The following is a 10,920-nucleotide window of genomic DNA, read 5'->3' on the forward strand; positions in this document are numbered from 1 at the left end:
AGCTTTCCAAACAAGGGGACACAGCTATACTAATAAAGCACAATGCAGAGAATATGATATACAGAGTGATTTAAATGATTTAAAATGTGCTTATCTAGTGTGATATAAGAGGATGGCAAGAACAGGGTCTATTGTGAAACTACAGTCAAACTTTCTGAATACATTTCTGAAACAATTAAAAACCACTGGGATTGAGGAAGATCTGCCCATTGTTTTCTATCACCATCCTGGTGCACCTCTGCCATTTCCATTTGGATGATAAGGTATCACTAAAACAATGGAGTCCATATCATGGGATATGCTGTCACGTGTCTGGACAGAACTGGACTACAGACTAGCCTGGGTCACCAATGGAAGTCACTTTGAACATTTGTTGCATATATTGGATTGATAGTGTGTCTTTTCCTTATAATAAAGTTTTTATATTTTCTTGGTATGGTGAAAACCAAGGCTATAATTTTGCACCATGCTTTATAAATCACCTTGTATTAGTAAGTTGCATACACGCATTATAAACATTCATTGTTTACATCAGCTATGAAATGGTGAGTCCCTTTAAGGAATGATGAATACAGTATAAATTAATTACAGTATGTATTCATTAATTAATGATTTAATTAATTCATTCATTCATGGGAACTCTACTAAAGAATAGGATTGTGGAACATCTAAAATCCCATGGATTGCAAGATGAAAAACAACATGGGTTTACTTCAGGGAGATCATGTCAAACTAATCTTATAGATTTTTTTGGGATTGGGTGACTACAATAATAAATGGTGGAGGGGCAGTAGACATCACTTACCTAGATTGTAGTTATGCTTTTGACACTGTCCCACATGGAAAACTTATCAATAAACTGCAGTCATTGAGCTTGGACTCCCACATTGTTGAATGGATTAGGCAGTGGCTGAGGGACAGACAACATAGGGTTGTAGTCAATGGAGTATATTAAGAGCAAGGTCTTGTTACCAGTGGGGTACCTCAGGGGTCTCTACTGGGACCCATTCTGTTTAATATCTTTATCAGTGATATTGCAGAAGGTCTTGATGGTGAGATATTGGTCTTTTTGCTGATGACACAAAGTTTGTGACAGTTATAAAAAAAAAAAACACCAGAAATGAGCCCATGATGATCCAAAAAATTTAAATTAATAAAAATACTTTATTGAACAAATATGCTTATTGTGACATACATTTAAAATCAAAGGTGCTGGAGGAACCGACTAACATGTAGAGACTATGCAAGTCTCCACCACCCAATCCACGCACCGGATGAAGCCTTGAGCGAAACAATGGGTGGTTCACGTTTATTTCTCTCCATTGTGGTAATGATAGTGTTTTTTTTTTTTTTTTATCTTTTTATTAGTAAATTTCAATTTACAAAAAGGGAGAAGTTGAACATTTTCAACCTGGACATGTTATACCTCAAAAATTGTTTTGCAGTATACAATACTTCACATTATGATTGCATACAACATGTTCCCCAAACATAGTCCATACTAAAAATCCCTCCCCTTCATGGATCGTGGATCATGGAGCGGTACTTTTAAAGTGACTCAGAATAGTAACTCATACGGATGGTACATTGATTCAGGGGCAACAAGTCACATGACAAGTGACAAGACATTCTTTGCAGAAGTTGGTTTTAGTGCAAAAGACAAAGTCTTCCTAGCAAATGGGAAAAGTATTACAGTGGAAGGCAATGGTCAGGGGTTTCTGAACTGCAAAACACCATCAGGGGGCAAGCAAGGCATCCTTGTAAAGAATGTTCTATATGTTCCAAGCCTAGTAGGAAGCCTTCTCTCAGTTAAAACCCTTGCAAACAATGGACTCACTGTACCGTTCAGAAGTAATTAATGCACAATTCAAAATGGAAAGAAAATTCTAGCAAGAGAAAGGTTAAATGAAGGTTAAAAGAAGAAATATTGCCCTGCCAGACACTTAGCAAGTGCACATGTTGCATTAAAAAGACCACCCGACCCTCCCGAACCTCCCTACAACAGACCAGTCACAGAAAAACCACCACAGTGCTGTGTGCGGACCAAAGAAAACCACCACACCCAGCGGGAACAGATATTTACTGACTTTCAAAGACGACTATTCCAGGTATACAATAACGTATCTAATGAAGCACAAAAGTGAGACATTAGAAAAACTTCAAGAGTTTGTAGCTTTGACAAGCAAGAAGTTTCAAAGGAAAGCTGGAATAATACGTACTGACAATGGATGGGAATATATGAGCAAAGAGATGGAATCCTACCTAACGAAACAAGGTATCGTACACCAAACAATTGTACCATACACTCCTGAGCAAAATAGTGTAGCAGAAAGAAAGAATCGCACTCTTGTAGAAATGACCAGATGTATGATTTCAGATGCCGCCTTGCCTAACAAATACTGGGGAGAAGTGATAATAACTGCAACATACCTACAAAACAGTCCCCCATCAAAAGCTATTGAGAGTACACCATATACCACTTCCGAGGCTGTTATTGTCTTCACGTTAATATTTTATATTAAGCGTAACAGGTAGTTATGAGTGCTCCAAGAGAAATATGCTTCCCTCAGTTCTGTTTTGTTGCTCTCTCTTGAGCTATTATGTTTCATTTGTGTTTATGTATGTGGATTGTTAGCCGCTTCATATCACTTGTACACACTTCACTTACAACTATGCGACTGATGTATTTGCATGTTCATTTATTCTTGAAAATGTTTAATAAAAACCGAATTGAAAAGAGAGTACACCATATAAAATGTGGAATGGATCAAAACACAAAATACGGCACATCAGAGTGTTTGTCTGTAAAGCATATGCCTACATTCCAAGTGAGAAATGCTCCAAGTTGGAGAACAAAGCCATAGAAGGTATCCTAGTGGGTTACAGTGAGCAGAGTAAAGGATATAGAATCCTTTGTCCAAGAGCCAACAAGGTCACAGTAAGCTGCAGTGTTCATTTTGATGAAAGCGAAGCACCAGATAATACAATTCTTGAAAAATGTGGAGAGGATTTGCGCACTGAATCAGCAAGAGACGCTGACCAATGTGAAACAGAACAAGAAGTGGAACTTACAATGAAGAAGCCAGTAGAACCTACTGAACAATAGTGATGAGCAGCAGGAGCCATATTCGAATTTGCGATATTTCGCGAATATATTGACGATGTTCACGAAATTCGCATATTCGCTATGTTTGTTCCCTGTTGCATGGAAAATTAGCTTAAAAAATTGCATGTGAAAAAAAAAGAATATTCGAAATTGCAAAGTGCCAATAGTCGCGATAAAAATTAGCATTACGAATATTTGTGCTCAACACTACTGAACAACAAGAAATTAGAAGATCCTCTTGAATGACAAAAGGGAAACCACCCCGCAGGTTATCATACGCTGCAAAAAACAAACAAACACAGGAGCCAACATCCTGGAAAGACATAGAAATGTTGCTGAGAATGGAAGCAAATCAGTGGAGAACAGCAGCTGAATAGTGTTGCTTGCGAATATTCGCAATTCGAATTTTATTCGCGAATATCGCATATTCGCGAATTCGCGAATATTCGTGAATATAGCGCTATATATTCGTAATTACGAATATTCGTTTTTTTTATTTTTTTATTTTTATTTTTTTCACAGTACACATCACAGTGATCATCCCTCTCTGCTTCCAGCTTATGTGGTGTAAGAAGGCTCTAATACTACTGTTTGAGACCGGTGTGCAAATTTTCGCATATGCGAAAATTTGCATATGTAAATTTTAGTATATGCGAATTTTCGCTTATGCTAATTTTTGCATACGCGAATTTTCGCATATGTTAATTTTCGTACACTCGAATATTCGCATATGCGAAAATAGAACGAGAATATCACGAATATGCGAATATTAGCGAATATGACGAATATTCGTCCATATATTCGCGAATATTCGCGAATTCGAATATGGCCTATGCCGCTCAACACTACAGCTGAAGAAGAAATAAAAGCACTTCAAGAAAATAAAACTAGGTCACTAACAGAACTTCCTCCTGGCCACAAAACTATCGGAAGCAAATGGTCCTGAGACCCCCCATGTTGTATGTTGTTGATCGGGTCTCTGATGACCAGATAGCCCGGAAAATAGACAGCCCTGATTATCCTAAAGGATAGGAGTGAGGTGGCAGGGGTGCCACCTCCTCCTATACCCTGCGATTGGCCAATCAGGACTGATGGGCGAAGGGCAGGGGTGAACGTTAATTTCCCCTGCTCTGCCTGCCCGCCCCTGTATGTCGGGGAAGAGCAAGGGAAGATGGCAGCGATGTGGAAGGGGGCCTGCGGATGCGGTGGGGACCGCCGGCGCCGGTTAACTGGCTTCACGCGGGGACCGGGGACCAGGGACCATGGACCGGCGGCTGACAGGAGGTGGCAGGCAAGTGTAGGCAGCGGCGGCGGTTTCCCAGATACTGCAGTGAAGATTGCCGTAAAGTGATCTTCACTGCTGTATCTAGGAGTTTCAAAACTACAACTCCCAGCATTCCCAGACAGTCAAAGGCTGTCTGTGCATGCTGGGAGTTGTAGTTTTGCAACATCTGGAGGGCCACAGTTTGGAGACCATTGTCCTTCCAAATTTTGCAAAACTACAACTCTCGGCATGCCCAAACTGTCCAGGCATGCTGGGAGTTGTAGTTATGTAACATCTGGCCCTTCAGATGTTGCAGAACTACAACTCCCAGCATGCTTGGACAGTCACACCATGCTGGGAGTTGTAGTTTTTCAATATCTGGAAGGGCACTGTTTGGAGACCACTATACAGTGTTGCCATAGGCGTGCGCAGCCTATTGCATTAGGGTGTGCACCCTAAAGCACAAACTCACGCCGCGCGCGTGCATATATGTATATATATATATATATATATATATATGTATATATATATATATATACGCACACATACACACAGTTAGTATAGTTCCCCCACATTAGGTGCAGTATAGTCCCCCCACATTAGGTGCAGTATAAGTCCCGCCACATTAGGTGCAGTATAGTTCCCCCACATTAGGTGCAGTATAAGTCCCACCACATTAGGTTGGCAGTATAGTCCCCGCACATTAGGTTGGCAGTACAGTTCCCGCACATTAGGTTGGCAGTACAGTTCCCCCACATTAGGTTGGCAGTACAGTTCCCCCACATTAGGTTGGCAGTACAGTTCCCCCACATTAGGTTGGCAGTACAGTTCCCCCACATTAGGTTGGCAGTACAGTTCCCCCACATTAGGTTGGCAGTACAGTTCCCCCACATTAGGTTGGCAGTACAGTTCCCCCACATTAGGTGCAGTTCAGTTCCCCCACATTAGGTGCCACCTAATGTGGGGGAACTGTACTGCACCTAATGTGGGGGAACTGTACTGCACCTAATGTGGGGGAACTGTACTACACCATATGAAGGGGAACTGTACTGCACCTAATGCGGGGGAACTGTACTGCACCTAATGTGGGGGAACTGTACTACACCTAATGAAGGGGAACTGTACTGCACCTAATGCGGGGGAACTGTACTGCACCTAATGTGGGGGAACTGTACTGCACCTAATGCGGGGGAACTGTACTGCACCTAATGCGGGGGAACTGTACTGCACCTAATGTGGGGGAACTGCACTGCACCAGTACAGTTCCCCTACATTAAGTGCAGTACAGTTCCCCTACATTAAGTGCAGTACAGTTCCCCCACATTAGGTGTAGTACAGTTCCCCACATTATGTGCAGTACAGTTCCCCTACATTAGGTGCAGTATAGTTCCCCCACATTAGGTGCAGTATAGTTTCCCCACATTAGGTGCAGTATAGTTTCCCCACATTAGGTGCAGTACAGTCCCCCCACATTAGGTGCAGTAAAGTCCCCCCACATTAGGTTCAGTATAGTTCCCCCACATTAGGTGCAGTATAGTTCCCCCACATTAGGTGCAGTATAGTTCCCCCACATTAGGTGCAGTATAGTTCCCCCACATTAGGTGCAGTATAGTTCCCCCACATTAGGTGCAGTATAGTTCCCCCACATTAGGTGCAGTATAGTTCCCCCACATTAGGTGCAGTATAGTTCGCCCACATTAGGTGCAGTATAGTTCCCCCACATTAGGTGCAGTATAGTTCCCCCACATTAGGTGCAGTATAGTTCCCCCACATTAGGTGCAGTATAGTTACCCCATATTAAGTGCAGTATAGTTCCCCCACATTAGGTGCAGTATAGCTCCCCACATTAGGTGCAGTATATCTTTCCACATTAGGTGCTGTACAGTTCCCCCACATTAGGTGCAGTATAGTTCCCCCACATTAGGTGCAGTATAGTTCCCCACATTAGGTGCAGTATATCTTTCCACATTAGGTGCAGTACAGTTTCCCCACATTAGGTGCAGTATAGTTTCCCCCACATTAGGTGCAGTATAGTTTCCCCCACATTAGGTGCAGTATAGTTTCCCCCACATTAGGTGCAGTATAGTTTCCCCCACATAGTTTCCCCCACACCAGCTCGTGTTGGTCACTTACCATTCTGGCCGGCGCGCGCATCCTCTTCCTTGAATCTCCGCTCCTCTGTTGCTATGGGCGCACGCACGGGACGTCAATGACGTCCCTGCGTGCGCTACTTCCCGGCGGCCCCTGTGTTTTGAAAGTTAACCGGGACATCCTTGTGTCCCGAAAAGATCTTTCGGGACACAAGGATGTCCCGAATGTGACGGGGGGTCCTCTGCGGGCTGCTCATGGTGGCCTCGGATGCCTCCCTGGGCTTGATTAGGGTGTGCCTGGGCACACCCGGCACACCCCGTGCGCACGCCTATGAGTGTTGTCCAAGCTGTAATGATCCAGATGTCAATTCAAAGCATGCTGAGACTGTCCAGACATGCTAGGAGTTGTAGTTTGGCATCATCTGGCCCTTCAGATGTTTCCAAACTACAACTCCCAGCATGCCTGGGCAGTCTGGGCATGCTTGGAGTTGAAGTCTTGCAACATCTGGAGGGCTACAGTTTGGAGACCACTACACAGTAATCTCCAAATTGTTCTCCTACAGTTGCTGCATAACTACAACTCCCAACATGCCCTTCACCTGTCTGGGCATGCTGGGAGTTGTAGTATTGCAACAACTGGAGGCACACTGGTTGGGAAACATTGTCCATTTCCTAACTCAATGTTTCCCAACCTGTGTGCCTCCTGCTGTTGCAAAACTATAACTCCCAGCATGCATTGACAGACCATGCATGCTGGGAGTTGTAGTTTTGCAACAGCTGGAGGCACAAGGATTGGGAAACACTGAGTTTGGAAACAGACAGTGGTGCGGAAACACTGCAGTAGTCTGTTACCTAACTCAGTGTTTCCAAATCCCAACCAGTGTGCCTCTAGCTGTTGCATAACTACAACTCCCAGCATGCACGGTCTGTCAGTGCATGCTGGGAGTTGTAGTCGCGCCTCGTTCCCCCCCCACGTCAATGTACAGGGTACATTCATATGGGCAGGGGTTTACAGCAAGTTTCCCGCTTCAAGTTTGAGATGCGACAAATTTTCCACTGCAGCGGGAAACTCACTGTAAACCCCCGCCCGTGTGAATGTACCCTAAAAACACTACACTACACTAACCCTAAATAAAGAGTAAAACACTACATATACACTACACCATTACACTATCGCCCCCCCCCCCTCCCGCAATAAAAATTAAAAACGTCTTGTACGTCAGTTTTTCCAAAACGGAGCCTCCAACTGTTGCAAAATAACATCTCCCAGTACAGCCACTGACTGTCCAGGCATGTTGGGAGTTTTGCAACAGCTGGAGGCACTCTGTTTGGGGAAAACTGACGTACAGTATTTTTGGTGGAGGAGGCAAGGGAAACACTTGCATCTGGGTCCACCCCTATGAAAAAAAATTGAGGCCTCAAATGCGCATGGAGTTCAGAGCCCTGTCTTATTTCAAGGCAAAAGTTTATGGGCCACATATGGGGTATCTCTGTACTCTGGAGAAATTGCCTAACAAATTTTGAGGGGGCTTTAACCCCTCATGAAAAGGTAAAGTTGGGGTCTACACTAGCCTTCCAACCGCTAACATGCTGGTGTTGTCCTATACTTTTCATTTTCATAAGAGGTAAAAGGAAATAAAGACCAACAAAATTTCTCCCAAGTACGGAAATACCCCATGTGTGGGTGTAAAATGCTCTGCAGGCGCACAACAAGGCTCAGGAATAAGAGTGCACTATGTACATTTGAGGCCTAAACTGGTGATTTTCACAAGGGTGGCTGCTGGTTACAGCGGTTCTGATATAAATGCAAAAAAACAAATACCCACATGTGACCCCATTTTGGAAACTACACCCCTCACAGAATGTAACAAGAGATACTGTGAGCATTTACACCCCACAGGTGACTGACAGATTTTTGAAACAGTGGTCCATGAAAATGAAAAATGTAATTTTTCATTTGCACAGTCCACTTTTACAAAGATCTGTCAAATGCCAGTGGGGTGTAAATGCTCATTGCATGCTTTGTCACATTCCTTGAGGGGTGTAGTTTCCAAGTAGTGTGCCATGTGGGGTGTTTTTCACTGTTCTGGCACCATGGGGGATTCCTAAATGGCCCATGCCCCCCAAAAACCATTTCAGCAAGATTCACTTTCCAAAAGCCCAATGTCGCTCCCTCCCTTTTGAGCCCTCTAGTGCCCCCACAGTTCACTTTACATCCACATATGAGGTATTTCCTTACTCGAGAGAAATGGGGTTTAAAATTTTGGGGGACATTTTCACCTATTACCCCTTGTGAAAATGAAAAATTTGGGGTAACATCAGCATTTTAGTAAAAAAAAAAAAAATGTTTCATTTTCACGTCCAACTTCAACGCAAAGTCGTCAAACACCTGTGGGGTGTTAAGACTCACTGTACCATTTGTTACGTTCCTTGAGGGGTATAGCTTCCCAAGTAGTATGCCATGTGGGGTGTTTTTCACTGTTCTGGCACCATAGGGGCTTCTTAAATGTGACATGCCCCCCAAAGACCATTTCAGCAAAATTCACTCTCCAAAATCCCATTGTCGCACCTTCCATTTTGAGCCCTCTAGTGCGCCAAAAGCACTTTACATCCACATATGAGGTATTTCATTACTTGAGAGAAATTGGGTTACATATTTTGGGGGGCTTTTTCTCCTTTTATCCCTTGTAAAAAAAAAAAAAATATGGGTCTACAAGAACTTGTTAGTGTAAAAAAGGAAGATTTTGAATTTTTGACTCCAATTTGCTGCTATTCCTGTAAAACACCTAAAGGGTAAACAAACTTTCAGAATTAGATTTTGAATATGTTGAGGGGGGGCAGTTTTCATAATGGGGTCCATTATGGGGTATTTCTAACAAAAAGACCCTCAAATTAACTTCAAAACTGAACTGGTCCCGGAAAAATTCAGAGTTTGAAATATACTTGAAAAATTGGAAAATTTCTGCTATACTTTGAAGCCCTTCTGCTAAACATGTCAACTTTATGATGCCAACATAAAGTAGACATATTGTATATGTGAATCAATAAATGATTTATTTGGTATGTCTATTTTTATTACAAGCAGAGAGTTTCAAAGTTATAAAAATGCAACATTTTCAAATTTTTCATGAAATTTTTGAATTTTTCACCAAGATATTATGCAAGTATCGAAGAAAATTTACCACTAACATAAAGTAGAATATGTCACGAAAAAACTGTCTCTGAATCAAATTCATAAGTACATGCATCCCAAAGTTATTAATGCTTAAAGTGACAGTGGTCAGAAGTGCAAAAAATGCTCTGGTGCTTAGGGTCAAAATGGGCTTGGAAACATCTATAGATACAAAGCAAGATTAGTTGGCAAGGGATATTCCCAGACATTTGGAGAAGATTATGATGAAGCATTTGCTCCAGTTGTAAAACATACCTGGAATATGCCTCACCTGGAATATGCTGTTCAGTTTTGGTCGCCTGTACATAAAAGGAAACTGTGGAGCTGGAAAGGGTGCAGAGACGCGTGACTAAACTAATATTGGGCATGGAATATCTTAGCTATGAGGAGCGATTAAAGGAGTTACAATTGTTTAGTCTTGAGAAGAGACGTTTAAGGGGGGATATGATAAACGTATATAAGTATATTAATGGCCCATACAAAAAATATGGAGAAAAACTGTTCCAGGTTAAATCCCCCCCCCAAAGGACGAGGGGGCACTCCCTCCGTCTGGAGAAGAAAAAGTTTAGTCTCAAGGGGCGACACGCCTCCTTTACCATAAGAACTGTGAACTTATAGAACAGTCTACCTCAGGAACTGGTCACAGCAGGAAAAATTAACAGCTTTAAAACAGGATTAGATACATTCCTGGAACAAAATAACATTAACCCCTTAAGGACCGGAGGTTTTTCCGTTTTTGCATTTTCGTTTTTTGCTCCTTGCCTTTAAAAAATCATAACTCTTTCAAATTTACACCTAAAAATCCATATGATGGCTTATTTTTTGCGCCACCAATTCTACTTTGTAATGATGTCAGTCATTTTGCCCAAAAATCGATGGTGAAGCGGGAAAAAAAAATCATTGTGCGACAAAATTGAAAAAAAAAACGCTGTTTTGGGGGCTTCCGTTTCTACGTAGTACATTTTTCGGTAAAAATGACACCTGATATGTATTCTGTAGGTCCATACGATTAAAATGATACCCTACTTATATAGGTTTGATTTTGTCGGACTTCTGGAAAAAATCATAACCACATGCAGGAAAATTAATACGTTTAAAATTGTCATCTTCTGACCCCTATAACTTTTTTATTTTTCCGTGTATGGGGCGGTATGAGTGCTCATTTTTTGCGCCGTGATCTGAAGTTTTTAACGGTACCATTTTTGCATTGATAGGACTTATCGATCACTTTTTATTCATTTTTAAATTATATAAAAAGTGACCAAAAATGCACTATTTTGGACTTTGG

The sequence above is a fragment of the Hyla sarda genome, chromosome 2 (genome assembly GCF_029499605.1).
Source record: "Hyla sarda isolate aHylSar1 chromosome 2, aHylSar1.hap1, whole genome shotgun sequence".
Taxonomy (NCBI): domain Eukaryota; kingdom Metazoa; phylum Chordata; class Amphibia; order Anura; family Hylidae; genus Hyla; species Hyla sarda.